This window comes from Lactuca virosa, chromosome 7 (genome assembly GCF_052849685.1).
Source record: "Lactuca virosa cultivar CGN04683 chromosome 7, Lactuca_virosa_CGN04683_v6, whole genome shotgun sequence".
In the NCBI taxonomy this organism is placed as follows: domain Eukaryota; kingdom Viridiplantae; phylum Streptophyta; class Magnoliopsida; order Asterales; family Asteraceae; genus Lactuca; species Lactuca virosa.
In genome coordinates this window covers 164674812-164690118 of record NC_136432.1, presented here as the reverse complement: position 1 = coordinate 164690118, position 15307 = coordinate 164674812, and positions in this window count along the sequence as shown.

The window sequence follows — 15307 nt, the reverse complement described above, 5'->3', positions numbered from 1 at the left end:
CATGTTCTAGTATTTGTTCTCTGATTTACTGTTACAGGTGTTGTGCTTCTGCAGTAATTGGCAGTGTGTCCCTTCTTTTTACACTTTATGCAAACCAAACAATCAACTGCGTGCTGACAGTTACACTGACTGCACCATGGGATTTTTCCATCATTATTCATTGGTTGTATGGGTATTGTTGTTGTGGCTGCATAATTAGTTGCCACATCGTCTCTCTTCTCGGATGATTGTCTGGGATTTTTTCATTAAATTTGTGCTTGTACATTCCAGATTTGGGAGGTTCAGCTTTTTCAACCATAAATTTCCCTTGGATCTCCATATTAGGTAGCTGATAAGTTATTTGCTTTGCACTGTCATATGTTGTAGGATTTGATGCGATCTGTTGAGAGAAAAACTTAGAGACACACTTGAACAAATTTTAGAACAAGTGTATTGCGGAATAGTTAATCTCGAAGGATCTAAAAGCTCAACAATAATATTAATAAGTTAGAGTTAGATAGTTAGAGAGTTAGTTGCGGAAAAGTAAAGAAATAGAAATGATAACAATTGTTATATCAAGTATACACATAAGTTGATTCATAACAAGGAATGCATTCAAACCGAGTTAATAAGGAAGATCAAACTTAGTGATTAAGTCACGAAAGAATTTCTCAGACGAGAGGTTATAATCAGTTGTATTCTAGTAATATTTGGGAGTAAGAAGGGATGAGTGATAGAGAGATAGAAACGATAACTTCAGAGATGTGTATTCAGAATAGATAGATGTGTAAGTATGAATACAGGAGGATGAGCTCTATTTATAGAGACTCATGAAGTACACTAGATTACATTTCTAAGAGTAGCCATGAAAGGCATACTGGACAATAGAGAGTATTATAATAAAGACAAGTAAAGTAATCTAGTTAAGTGACTGCGGTAGGTAGAGACTCCGGATGCGGTTGCTGTAGAAGTGGCTTGACTGCGGGTTCTGGATGGATGCGGTAGCTGAAGAGGTTGCGGTAGCTGAAGTTCAAGAGAGTCACTTTTTATGATTCAAAATTTTCCCCCTAAGTGACCTCTTTAACTTTTGTTCAACTATCAAGTTTGAGGAACTTGATCAGGATCCACCAAAACTTCCTGATGTTTTCCAGCCAGATGATTCTCCTTAAGATCTCGAACTTGACTTCTGTGGTAGTGTGCTTCGATCTTTCAACTGCGGTTCGGCATATGTCAAGTTGCTTCTTGGTGAGGCGATGCATGGCAGTCATAGGAATGAAATATTTGACGTTATCGATCTTCCTTTTGAAAATGACTCCAAGTTCAGGAAAGTTGGTTGCGCCTAAGGATCTTTCTTGATAGCCTTCGGTAGGCATTGGTGCAGGGTCAAGTGGTGGCATATCAAATTTCTTGGCAATGATGGGGTAGATGTCTGCGCCGATCTTGGCAAAATCACAGACCGTTTCCTTCAAAAAGGTATTAGCCCTTTCAAGCGCAATCTTCATTTTCTGGTGCTTCTCTTACTTGTTCTAGAACACCTTGGCAATGAGAAAGATTTCTTCCAGATTCATACAAGGGAAGTTTGCTTGGGTGCGGACATAGTCATGCTCCCTTCTAGTGAGGGTATACTGGATGTAGTCAGCCTTCATGAACTTCCGAATCTTGTAGTTCTTGATTTCGGATGGTCTATCATTACAACATATCTTCTCAATGGGAGAGGCATGCTTAGCATGAAAAAGACTAAGTCTCTCAAATTCCATTGACAGTCTTTTGTGATCTGGAAGGCTGCGGTCGAATTGCTCAAATACTGTGAAGTATTTGGCATTTGGAGATATTGGGACATCCTAGTAGCCATCAGTAGGGGGTTCAGCATAGGTGAGGTGGGGTCTGTAATCTTCGTCCAGCAGTCTGCGGTGAGGATTGATCCAAGAGTTTATCAAGGATTCGTCCATCATAGTATCAAAACCGCATTCTCTCCATATGAGCTCTGCAAGTGTGCCTGCCTTCCAATCATGTTTCCTTTGGGTGGTGGCAGGAGAGTCATTTGAGCTTGGAGAGGACATGTGCTCAGCCAGGTTTTTGAAGTGAGGGGGAGTCTCTGGTTTCTCAGGAGTGACCTTCTCTTGCGGTGGAGTGTTATGAGGTGGAGTATGATGAGATGGTTGTGGTGAGGGTTGCGGTGTAGGAATTTTTTCTGTGATGATGGGGGGCTCTGATGTTGTGAGATGGAATGATTGGAGTGATGGACTTCATCTTCACTGTGATGGACTTCGTCTTCGCTTCCCCTTCTTGAGGAATGCAACGGAGGAGCTTCCTCAAGCCATTTTCTAAGGCCATCAACCTTGGCAAAAATGTCTTCAAATTGAACTTTAAGGGCATCGACCAACTGTTGATTATTGGGAATGGTGGGGTTGAATAGCAGTCTATGAATTTCCTTGGTGAGCTGAAGAATCTCGGGACCATGGAAGTTAGAGGACAGGGATCGTTGCAGTCTATTGATCGTGGCTTGAAGAAATGAGATAGTGGACTCATACGCAGTGTGAGTCTCAGCTATCAGTTTTTGAGACTGTGTGGCTTGATCCGCAATGGCTGCTTAGAGATCCTTTTTGATTGCGGTCACCTCAGAGATGAGGCGTTCCGCAGCAGCCATGAAGTCCTTGTGATCTGCTTTGCGGTTGTTTTCAAGGGACCGGATCCCCATTTCAACTTTGAGAGAAATTCTCTCAGCAGCCAAACGCTCACGTGTTTCCAGGCGTTCTATCAGTTCGATCAGTGACTGCGGTCCGGGGGAGTCTTCTGGTTGCGGTTGGGTTGGCTTGACCGCAGCTAAGATTTGATCAACTTTTGCTTGTAAGCTCAGAAACTCCTTTCTCGTGACCGCATTCTTCTTCTTTTTCTTCTTCTCTTTAGGTTTGGAAGTTGAATGGTGAGAGCCACTGGATTCCTCTTCTTCATCGAACATCATCAGGTCATCATCAGAAGGACTGGGCTTATTTACCTCCTAAATGTCTTCATCATCAAGACCGAAGGTGGGAGCAGAACTGACTTCTATTGCGGTTCCTTCGTCTTGTGATTCATGAACTGTTGGAGTTGGAATTGGATTTGGAGTTCGAGTTGGAGTTGGAGTTACTCTGGAGGTACCTGCACCTTCACCAGTTGCTTGAGCTTTGAGGATTGTTTCAGCCATCTCGGTCATCCAGTCTTGAACCTTTAGAATGGTGGCTACGGTATTGGCATTATTGATTGCGTCTGCCCAATACTTTGCCACTGACTGGATTTCTTGCTCCTTTTGTTGTTGTTGCTTGATCTGTTGTTCCTTGCGGGCTTGAAATGCCCTTCTGAAAGCGTCATATTTCTTGATTTCTGACTCAGTTACAGGAGTGTAGCGTAACCATGAGTCGTTTGATTCATCTCCGTCAAATCCTTGAAAACACACCGAAGTGTCCTTCGGGTCCACGGATCCCTGTACATTTGTGCTCACCGTGCCTAAACCACCTGATGCGAATGTAAGCAGAGTAGGATTTCCTGAGCTTCCTTGGTCTCCTTGACCCGTGGTCAAGTTTGGCCTCGGCTCAGTTCTGGCATGGGCGGAAGAAGTGCCCTGCGGTTGGGGAGGTGTTTGAAGTGTTTGGGTTACGTTCAAGAGGATGGAGCGCAACTCCTCAGGTGAAAAGAAATGCAGTCGGGAAGCCCTGGAGTCATCCTCGTGGGAGTGAACTGGGGGGGGAGTCTCCACGATGTGGTGAATCAGACTCACTTTCTGAGTCTGATTGGAAAATGATAGTGGTGTTGAATGGGTCTGCGGCCACCCCAAGGACTACCGGAGCCTTTTGAGAGGCTTCAGTATCGGTCCGGTCATGCATTTGGCCAGAGGTATCGGTTTTTCTTTTCTTAAGGATATCAATTGGTTTCCTATCCTCATCAGAATCACTATCAGGTGTGGTTGCGGTTCGTTTGATTTTACGTTTCTTGGTGGGTGCGGTTCGTTTGGGAGCATCCTTCTTGGGTGTTCTTTCTTTCTTCTTGGTGGCCAATTGCTTTCTTCTTTGAGAAAGATTGGAGAGAGTAGTGGCATAAGGGACTGCGGTACCTTCAGGGTTAATGGTTGCGGATGGATTTTGAAGAGGCGGGGTAGGAGGGTATGGGGCAATACCTTTCGTAGCCTCAATATGATCTGAGACATCAGCAGTCTCAAGACCAAGTGTGGAAAGAATATGGGTAGGGAGTCTTCGAATTGGTCCAAAATTAGATTGATCAGAGGAGGGGTTGTACCTTTTAAGATCCTTGGTGACAAAGAAATTGATGTCACTGCCCATGTCGATTCCTGCATCCACATGAAGGTCTGAAATGCAGCGTGACCAGAACCTTGCAAAGGTGAGCTCGGTTGGGTTCTCCTTGGGAATGTATTGAAGAAAGTCGTCCCATAAGATCTGCCCGTAGTTTACATCGTGTCCTGTGAATATACTCCATACCAGCTCCAGAAGCTTGAGTCCCATATTATCCGTGCCTCCGGTTCTGCCGGATAGACTGCGGATGATAAAGTGGCAAACAAATTGCCAGACCGCAGGCAGTTGGTTTTTCTTGAATTCACCAATTCCTCTAATCTTCTTCTGATAACCCATCTGGTAAGTGCAGAGGTAACGTCTGTCATGGATGGAGAGAAAATCTTAATGGAGGGATGAACAAGGAGGTTTATGGCAGAAAGAAACTTTTCCTTGGACAGAATGACCAAAGAATCATTAACCAGGTTAAGATGAACTTCTTGGGGGTTTTCGATTGAGCGATAAGCGGAGAATGCACATTTGAAAAGGGTTGAGATTGGGACAACATCTGTGAAAGCATCAAAGGGGCCAAACAGGGGATGATTCTTCAGAAACTTAATCATCAGCTTGGTTGGAGCATTGTAAGATGGATAATCTTCGAACACTGCTCTGAAGTTGCTTGATGCAATCGTGGGAGAGTCTGAACCAGTAGGGTTCACTAATCTTGAAGCCTTGGATTGTTTCTTGGATGCACCAGATTTCACCATTGTAGGATCTTGAGAGAAAGAGTAGAAAGACAGAGTTCTTGAAGGATTTGAGAGGGAAGGTTCAATGTTCAGAAAGCGTAAAGTGATTTTGGGGAAGAAGAAGGGTTTATAAAGGGATGAAATTTTTACCCTAGGTAAAAAGAAAGGATAAGGTAAGACGTCGTTTGGGGGGAATCTTTTGAATCGGAGATTAAATCTCAGCCACATAAAATGAAATGGTTTAAACGGATTTTTGAGATTTGTCAAAAGAGGGTTTGCATTTAATGAAAAGTCAGATGTACATCATCACGTCAGGTGATCGTGGGGTGAGGGGAAAGGAAGTTGTAACGGATGGGACGTTCTGGGTAAGCGGAAAAGACAAATTATGGATGTGATTATGGAAAAACGTTCTTTTTGTCATCATACCTAAAAATAGGTCTGACACAAGGTTTATTCAGAAAGAGAATGAGACAGTTTCTCAAGGGAATGTTTTTTTTGTTATTTATTGTTTTATTTAATGAAGGATCATTAAATAGCACACAAAAGATTCAAGGGTTGATGAAACAGTTGAGAGATTATCAACGTGATTGCGGATGGAAACTTCATTGCGGATGACCAGATGTCATTGCGGACGACCAGATGAATGTCTGTAGTATAGGAACTGAGAAGAACACTTGTACGAAAATTAGTAATAACAAACAATAAGGACCCATGAAAGATAAGTATGATATACGGTTGCGGTACCTAGACTGCGGTACCCAAAACCATCTATCATAAGTAAATTTCAGTTAGAACCGCAACGGAGACCAAGGATGGTCTGCGGTATCTAACAATTCAAAAAGAAATGCATGTCTGGATTCATCATTCCTAACATTTACAGGAAGGTGTTAAGTTTTGTGGAGTCGAGGGCTTTTGTGAACACATCAGCAATCTCTTCATGAGAATGAACAAAGATGAGTTCAATGTTACCTTTCAAGATGTGGTCTTTGATGAAATGATACCGTAGTTCAATATACTTAGTCTTGGAGTGCTGAATTGGATTGTGAGAAATAGCAATAGCACTTTCAGAGTCACAATAGATCGGTATCCGGAGCATTCTGTATCCGTAGTCCAATAGTTGAGTTTTCATCCAAAGGACTTGAGAGCAACAGCTGGCTGCGGCCACATACTCAGCTTCTGCGGTAGACAGAGATACACAGCTTTGTTTCCTTGATGACCAGGTGACGAGTCTTCCACCCAGAAATTGACAACCACCTGAAGTGCTTTTTCGATCTAGTTTGCATCAGGCATGATCCGCATCTGTGAATGCTTGAAGGCTGAAATCATTGCCTGCAGGGTACCATAATCCAAGAGACTTGCTTCCTTTCAGGTACCGTAGTATCTGTTTCGCTGCGGTCATATGTGACACTTTTGGGTCAGCCTGATACCTTACGCATACGACTGTTGCAAAGACAATGTCTCGCCTGCTTGCGGTGAGGTACATCAAAGAGCCTATGATACCTCTATAAGTCTTGTGATCCATAGATTCGCCTGAGGGATCAGCAGAGATCTTATATCCGAAAGCCATGGGGACCTTAGCCGAAGAACAATTGTCCATAGAAAATTTCTTTAACAGTTCAGTGGTGTATTTCTCTTGATGAATGAATATCCCTTGCGGAACTTGTTTCACTTGAAGTCCTAGAAAGAAGTTAATCTCTCTATTCATGCTCATTGTGAACTTGTTGGTCATGAGCTTAGCAAATTCATCCACCATTCCTTGATCAGTTGATCCGAAGATGATATCATCCACATATATTTGTACAAGCATAAGATGGTCACCATTTTCTTTTCTAAATAAAGTGGGATCAATCACTCCTCTTTTGTATCCGGACGAGACAAGAAATTCAGAGAGAGTCTCGTACCATGCTCTTGGGGCTTGCTTCAGACCGTAGACTGCTTTTTCAAGTTTGTAGCAGTGGTCTGGGAATTCAATACTTTCAAATCCTGGAGGTTGCTGAAGATAAACCTCTTTTTTTAGTTCCCCATTGAGAAATGCACTCTTAACGTCCATTTGGTGTACCTTGACGTTTTTGTGGGCTGCGTATGCTAAGAAGATTCGGATGGCTTCCATTCGTGCCACCGGAGCATACGTTTCATCATAGTCAACACCTTCAAGTTGACTGTAGCCCTTTGCAACTAGCCTTGCATTGTTTCTGACTACCGCACCAGATTCATCCAGCTTGTTTTTGAATACCCATCTAGTACCAACAATGGTGTGACCGTGTGGCTTCGGGATGAGCTTCCACACTTTGTTTCTTTTGAATTCTTCCAGCTCTTCTTGCATTGCGGATATCCAATCAGGTTCTATTAATGCTTCTTTGATCGTTTAGGGCTCAACTGAGGACATAAATGATGCGTAGTGACAATGATCAGATAAGTCCTTGGAAGATCGAGTCTGGATACCTGCGGATGGGTTGCCAATGATATGACCTGGTGGGTGGTCCTTCGTCCATACGTGAAGACGGGGTTGTAGATGATCAGCAGCTGCGATAGAGGGAATATCTTGAATATCAGAAGAATCTGCGGTTGGAGATGGCAGTTCCCCCTGGACTTGAGAACATCCTGCTGAGTCATCTTGGTTTGTTGGAACGAGAATGGAGTTTTCTTGAGCAGTTGGGAGAGGTTCCCCCTGGATTGCTGATGGGAGTTCCTCTGGAACCTAAGAAGGTTCCCCCTGGACTGCGGATGGGAGAGTGATAATCCTTGGATCGGTTCTCGTTTCAATGTTCTCTATGAGTTCATCATCCGAATCCGAAAATACGCTTGATGGTAATGATTCTCTCCGGATAGGAACTTGAGCAGCATCAAGTACTAGAACCTCGACGATTGTTGCTAGATCCGGAGTAGAGCTTTCCCCCTCAACCGGAGAGGTGGAAGTATTGAGAGATGCGACTTCGGATACTGATGGACCAGAAACATCAGCGTGTTGTTGTTGAGCTGCAGGTGACACAAGAACTTCGGATAGTTTCGCTGTTTCAACAGGATCGAAAAGATCGTCATAATTGACTTCAACTAGATTTAAAGGACCTGAAGAGGCAGGAATATCGCTTTCCATGATTGTGGTGGTTTCAGTGGATGGAGGGGCGTTGCGGATGTGAGAATCATCAAATTTCACATCGAAGCTTTCAATGATCAGCCTTCTACGTCTGATGAGCACTCGATAAGTAACCTTGTTAGTGGAATAACCAAGGAAGATGCCTTCATTAGACTTCGGTGCAAACTTGTTAAGCTGATCGCGGTAGTTTATCACGAAACATCTACACCCAAAGATATGAAAGAAGCGAACATTTGGCTTGCGGTTGTTAAGGCCCTCATATGGTGTTTTATTGAGGCGTTTGCACACAATGTTTCGGTTTTGTACAAAGCATGCGGTTGTTACAGCTTCAGCCCAAAAGTAGAGAGGAAGGTGTGCGAAGTTGAGCATGGATCTGGCTGCTTCTACTAGTGTGCGGTTCCTTCTCTCTACTACTCCATTTTGTTGTGGTGTATAAGGAGCTGAGAAGTTGTGAGTGATGCCTTTGGAAACCAAGAAACTGTTGAGAAGATGATTGGTAAACTCGGTTCCATTATCACTGCGGATACGTCATACTGGAAGCTTGATCTGAAGTTCAATTTCCTTGATGAAATTGATGAGAATCTGCGGTGTTTCTGACTTGAGTCTGAGGAAGAAAACCCATGTGAAGCGTGTGAAGTCATCTACTATAACCAATATGTACTTCTTGTGATGGAGACTGGCAACGGTTGATGGACTGCAGAGATCAATGTGTAAGAGCTCTAAAGGTTCAGAGATTGAAGAATCAATCACCATAGGGTGACTTGCTTTGGATTGCTTCCCACATTCACATGCAGGGCAGAGAGTATCGTTGCTGAATTTGAGAATAGGGAGACCTCTGACTAGTTCTCCGGTGACCAAATTGTTGATGTACCTGAAGTTGAGATGAGCTAGCTTATGGTGCCAAAGCCAGCTGACTTCGGATATTGCTTTGGATAGGAAGCACAACTGCGGTCTGCCAATGATCAGAGAGACATCCAAAGGATACATCGTACCTTCGGATCGGGATTTGATCAGACATGTGTTCCTATCACTTGTCATTACATAGCAAAATTGATCATCAAATTCAACTCGATGGCCTGCCTTACATAGTTGGCCAACACTGATGAGATTGTGTTTAAGGCTTTCTACATAAGCAACCTTTTGAATAGAGAAGTTCCCCGTAGTGAGAACACCGTAACCTCGGATGATTCCATTCGCATTGTTGCCGAATGTAACATTTCCACCATTGCATATTGGCATGAAATCCCGAAGGTATTCTAACCTTTCGGTCATGTGCAAGGAGCAGGCACTGTCAATTAACCATTCTTCTTCTTGTTCCTCTTTGCACAAAGCCTGAGAATTACACGGTTAGTTTAGGCATCCAAACTAGTTTGGAGCCTGGGGCAATTGGTGAATTTTTGAAAGATGCATGGACCGAGGTTGCAGGGACGGGTCTCTTGTCAACTTTTATTCCTAGTCCTGGGTGTTTTTGCAGATTTGGAGTGTTGTGTTTTGAAAAAGTACGAGGTTTCTGACTCTGACTAGATTTGACATAGGATGAATCCTTTTGACAACTACACTGACATTTACAAAAGGAGATTTTGTCTTTTGATCTGACACTATGCTTGGTCAGCGGTCCATAGGATGAATTGGACTTGTTACCGGTCCGAGGTTGAAAAGATCTGATATGAGTGTTGTTTGGTTACTGAAAAGTTTGTTTTGAACAAGGTTTAGTACGTATAGATCTTTGAGTCTTTTTTGGTGGATTTGGTAGAATACCCTTCCACTTGTGGAAATTTTGATGTGACTTTAAAAGTGTTGGTGTGGGTAAAATACCTTTCCATTTAGGATCATTTGAGGAATAGACCTGAAAACCATTGTTTTGAAAAGACTGAACACTCTTTTGGGTTGTGTCAGATGAAGTAGGAATGACTGATGAAATTTGACATTCCTTTTTGTGTGTTTTCTTGAAAGGAGAGTTTTTTGAAAAATAGTGTGAGAAAACAAATTTTTCTGGACTTTTGGATTTTGGAAATCTGACATGTTTCTTGTTTTTCGGAAAAATTTGTCTATTTGTGCCACTGGATCGAATTTCTTCTTTGAAAGCCTTTTTAGCTAAGGATTTTGGTGAACCGCAGTCTTTGTTGTTCAACTGCGGTTTCCTAGAACCCTTTGAAAAATTTGTGAAAACGAGGGCTTGAGTCATCTGAACTTGAAGATTCAGGAATTTGAGAGCATTCACCTACTTCAAAGTTTTCTATGGGTAATTCGTGATGAATTGGTTGAAGAGTCACAGTTCCTTTTACTGATGACTGCGGTAGTGATGAATTGACTACCGCAGAGTAAGTTGGGACTGCAGTGGGACTTTTGGCTATAGTGAGAAACACTGCGGTCTGAGGACAGAGATGGAAAGTCTTTCAAGACTTCGGGGCCCTCAATGACAATTTCTTCATCAACTAAGGATGAGGTTTGAGAATTTGGATAAATAGTGCCAAAGATAGGAATTTGATCACATGTGTGACCCGAAACCTCAAGCACAATTTCCTCAATGACATAATTATTGCTTAGACTATGTAGTCTACCGAAGTGAGTTTTGATGTCTTCGGGAAAGGTCTTGTCATTGACTGGGAAATGAAATTCTCGGTCTGGAGGGACATACAGTCTGTCTTTATTGAACCGGTATGAGGAATCCATTGTGGTAGGATATCCATTCGACCAACCCCAATTGTATGTATTGTCCACGGTTCCATTGTTTACCAAATTTTCAATAGCTTCACTTTCATTAAACAATTTTTCAATTAAGAGATTTAAGCGTACAATTTCACTCTGAGCTAAATCTCTCTGGTTCATAGCTATCTCTAATTGGGTTTCACTCAACATTCTTGCATCTTTTTTTTAACTCTAGGTCCTTCTCTAAGCCATTTTGAGTTTTTTGTTATCCAGTCGTCCTCTCACGTGGAACATCTCTTGGGACGCAATGTTCTTCTCATCTAAGGCTTTGTTATAGTCTGTAAGGACGGCAGCACAAGTGTCATTAAGATCATCTATGTAGGGCTGACAGTCATGCATGCTATAGTTTAGAGTTTGGATCATAAGTTTTACCTGTTCGACGATGCTTAGAGTTCCATCCGTTGCCATGTAGCAGTATTTCTTGTCTAACTTTGTAGACCCATCATCATCCGCAGTTGCCAGCATGCAGATTTTCCCTTTTCCTTTGACACTGCTGATGGCATCATCTTCGTCTCCGGATGACCAAACTTGATGGTCTCTTTTGACATGGACTACGTATGCCCTTGCTTTTTCCTTATCTTCCAACTCTTGAGCCATTCTAAGGTAGAATGCTCTGTCTTTTACTACATTGGCCTTACAATCTCTTGCAAAGTGATTCTCTTTGTTGCATTTGTGACAAATTACAACATCAGTCTTGTCTTCTGAGGGAGTACCGGAGTCAGTGGTTTGAGTAGACTGCGGTGCTTCTTTTGGTTGATTATTTAGAGATTGCGGTGGTGGATGAGAACTTTTGGAATATCGAGGATGGTTATTCTGGGAACCGAAGTTACGGTTGAATGGAGGTTTGTTGAACTGTTGATTCTTGCGGAAGGAAGGAGGTGGTAGACGGTTGAACTGTTGGCTAACCAAAGCAATAGCCTTCTGAAATTCTTCTTCATCGTCATACTCTGAGTCAGCTTCGTATGACTGCGGTGAAGTGTCATACGAGGGAGAGTAGAGTGACTGCGGTGGGGCTTGTGCTACGAGAGCAAGTGGTCCTCCGAAGTCAGCACAGTCTTTGAATACGGTGGATTCTTGTGCTTGCAACTCTCCATAGAGCTTGTAGAGTGACAAAGAGTGAATCTTTCTATCGCCCTGGACTATCATCTTAGCCGTAGTCCAATGTCTTCCCAAACCATTAAGAAATTGAAGATTTGTTTCATTACTGCGGATGGTGATCGTATTGGATAACTTGGTGACTATCAGGTTGAACCTTTTGAAGGAGTCTTCCAAACTTTCGCCAGTATGAGGTTTGAAGTTGTTGAACTCATTGAGTGTGGTAGTAAGCTTCTTGTCTTGTGCTTGTTCTGAGCCTTCGTACAAATTCTTGAGAACTTCCCAGATCTCTTTTGCTGATTTGCAATTTATGATAATATCGAAGTTGTCAGGAGCAACTCCACAGGAGATTTCATAAAAAGCAACAACATCATTTTCCATTTTATCGAGATCATCCTTGGTGGGACAGTTCATGACTGGTTGACCTCCTCCTAGTCTGGTTGTAGCGCCGTCAGTTTGGACTGGTGTAAGGACTGGGACATGTGGTCCTTCTTCTACGGATCGCCATACATCTCTACCAAGTCTCCTTAGGTATCTTTCCATTTTTTGTGACCAGTGATGATATTCATTTGCTACCAGTATTGGGGCTCGATTAGAACCACCAACACTGTTGGAAACATTCAGAGATAACGATTTTGCCATTTTGAAGCTTTTTTTTTAAGAAATGAGCTTTAGTGGTATAGAAAGCCCTTTGAAAATCAGAGTTCCGTTTTCAAAAAGCAACCACTATGGCTCTGATACCAATTGTTGAGAGAAAAACTTAGAGACACACTTGAACAAATGTTAGAACAAGTGTATTGCAGAATAGTTAATCTCGAAGGATCTAAAAGCTCAACAATAATATTAATAAGTTAGAGTTAGATAGTTAGAGAGTTAGTTGCGGAAAAGTAAAGAAATAGAAATGACAACAGTTGTTATATCAAGTATACACATAAGTTGATTCATAACAAGGAATGCATTCAAACCGAGTTAATAAGGAAGATCAAACTTAGTGATTAAGTCACGAAAGACTTGTTCAGACGAGAGGTTATAATCAGTTGTATTCTAGTAATATTTGAGAGTAAGAAGGGATGAGTGATAGAGAGATAGAAACGATAACTTCAGAGATGTGTATTCAGAATACATAGATGCGTAAGTATGAATACAGGAGGATGAGCTCTATTTATAGAGACTCATGAAGTACACTAGATTACATCTCTAAGAGTAGCCATGAAAGGCATACTGGAAAATAGAGAGTATTATAATAAAGACAAGTAAAGTAATCTAGTTAAGTGACTGCGGTAGGTAGAGACTCTGGATGCGGTTGTTGTAGAAGTGACTTGACTGCGGGTGCTGGATGGCTGCGGTAGCTGAAGAGGTTGCGGTAGCTGAAGTTCAAGAGGGTCACTTTTTATGATTCAACACGATCACCAACCCTTTGATTTGTGATGCTAGACCCCAGATATATCACTCGATCTTCTTGTATTACGGGGTTACAAGTGCCTGACACATCACCGCAAGGTCATTGAATCTAGTTGTATAAGCATTTATCTCAGAACCCTTCATTGTTAGGTTCCACATTTCTTGTTCCAGCTTTTGTAGTTGCTCTCTTGGGCAATACTCTTTTACTAGCATTATCTTCAACTCTTCCTATTTCATAGAATTTGCAGTATTAATTCCTATCGTATTTACATGGCTGTTCCACCATGTTAATGTTGCATCAATAAAAGTACATGTTGTAAATCGTACTTTACAATCATCTGGACAAAAACTTATGTGAAAGACGGATTCTGCTTTTTCAATCCACCTGGTCAAATTAACAACCCCTTTAGTTCCATGGACGCTCTTTGGTTTTCAATTTATAAAGTCCTTGTAGGTACACATTCTGGCGGTTCCTACATTCCCTTCATTTCTAATTCCACCTGTTGTGACATTAGCTAGAGCTGCAGCGATTCTCTGAGCTATAATTTCTTCAAGTTCAGTTGAACTTATTGAGGGATTCATTTCTGGTGGTTGCGGTTGTTGCTGTTGTTCTGTTTTTTTATTAAGGTTTAGCCGAGCACTTTTTCTTCTAGGCATTTTATTTAGTTCCTATTATAAGTAATAAGAACATTATGATTTTTCTGAAGAATTTTAATTAGTCCTTTAAAATACGAGTGCCAATGACTTCAATTATTCTTCAAAGTATAAGACATAGTGGACGACACAATTTGTCATATGTTTATTGCAATATATACTTAATATTTATCACTAGTGGTTACATCAGTTTATTGTAGGTTTATATGAGAAAAGTTTCTAAAAACATCACAAAAATTTTCAAGGTTTACTACACCTTTTCTATAAACTTTTCCCCATTACCTTAACTAGTCTGATTTTCGTCTCCTATCTTACACAACCACAATCCTATTCCATCTACCAGTATCCCAAGTGATGACCTAGTGCGTCAGTGACATGATTCATTTGTTCCTCAAGTGCTTGATTTCTTTGCTCATGCTCTCCAATGCGTTCTTCGTTTCTTGAGGTTTGATTGTAGAGCTGCAGTTCTGTAATCCTTGATTCGTGAGTAATCATGTCGTTATAAGCAAAGTTAATGCGTTGATGGACATCTATCACCGCCTCTTTATCTCGGGTTCTCTGTCCTTCTAGCCTTCTCATCCGTCCTGAGATATAAGTAGTATTATCTACGACAATTTCCATTTTGTTTTCGATTCTCACACTTTTCTCAAAAAGTTGAGACACTGTGTCAATCTCGGAAGAAGGTGAGGGATGTGGTCAGGATGATTGATCAATCTCATACTTGTTAGCAGCTCTTTCTTCTGCTAGCCACATGTCAACCATTTGTGCTATCGTTGCAGGTTCATCTTGGACTCTATGGGTATCCGAAGATGTCCCCTTTTGATTCTTCTTAATATTTATCCATTTTGGTATGGACTTATGAGCCGTGCGTTTCATCTTGGATCCTCCTGGAAATTGACGATAAATAGTATTCATTGGTGGTAAGGAAGACGCAAATGATTCTTTCTTTTCCATAGGCTCGCTTTCTTCCATTGGTTCGCATTCTTCCAGTTCGTCGGATGGTAAAGGTGCTCCATCGTCGGAGGGTATTGGATGGAAAATAGTTGGAATCGTAGGGTTGTAAGGATTGCCTGCCAACATAGGGAATGAAACTTCTTGTTCTTCATCTGTATCTTCTAGGATTATCTGTGACAACCGTCAAAATTCGAGTTAGTTCTAGATTTGAATAAACTTAGTTGCACGTATAGGCACGACACATACTAGACTTAGTAACTAGAAGTTAAGATATAACCTATTAGAAACTTGGAAACAATTAGAAACAATGGATTATGTGCTTGGATTTCACATTGGTATGTGAATTCTACAACTATTTAACTGTAGTGAATATCCATATTTAGGTCACTCTTTGACTCGAACACCTTTTCATGAAT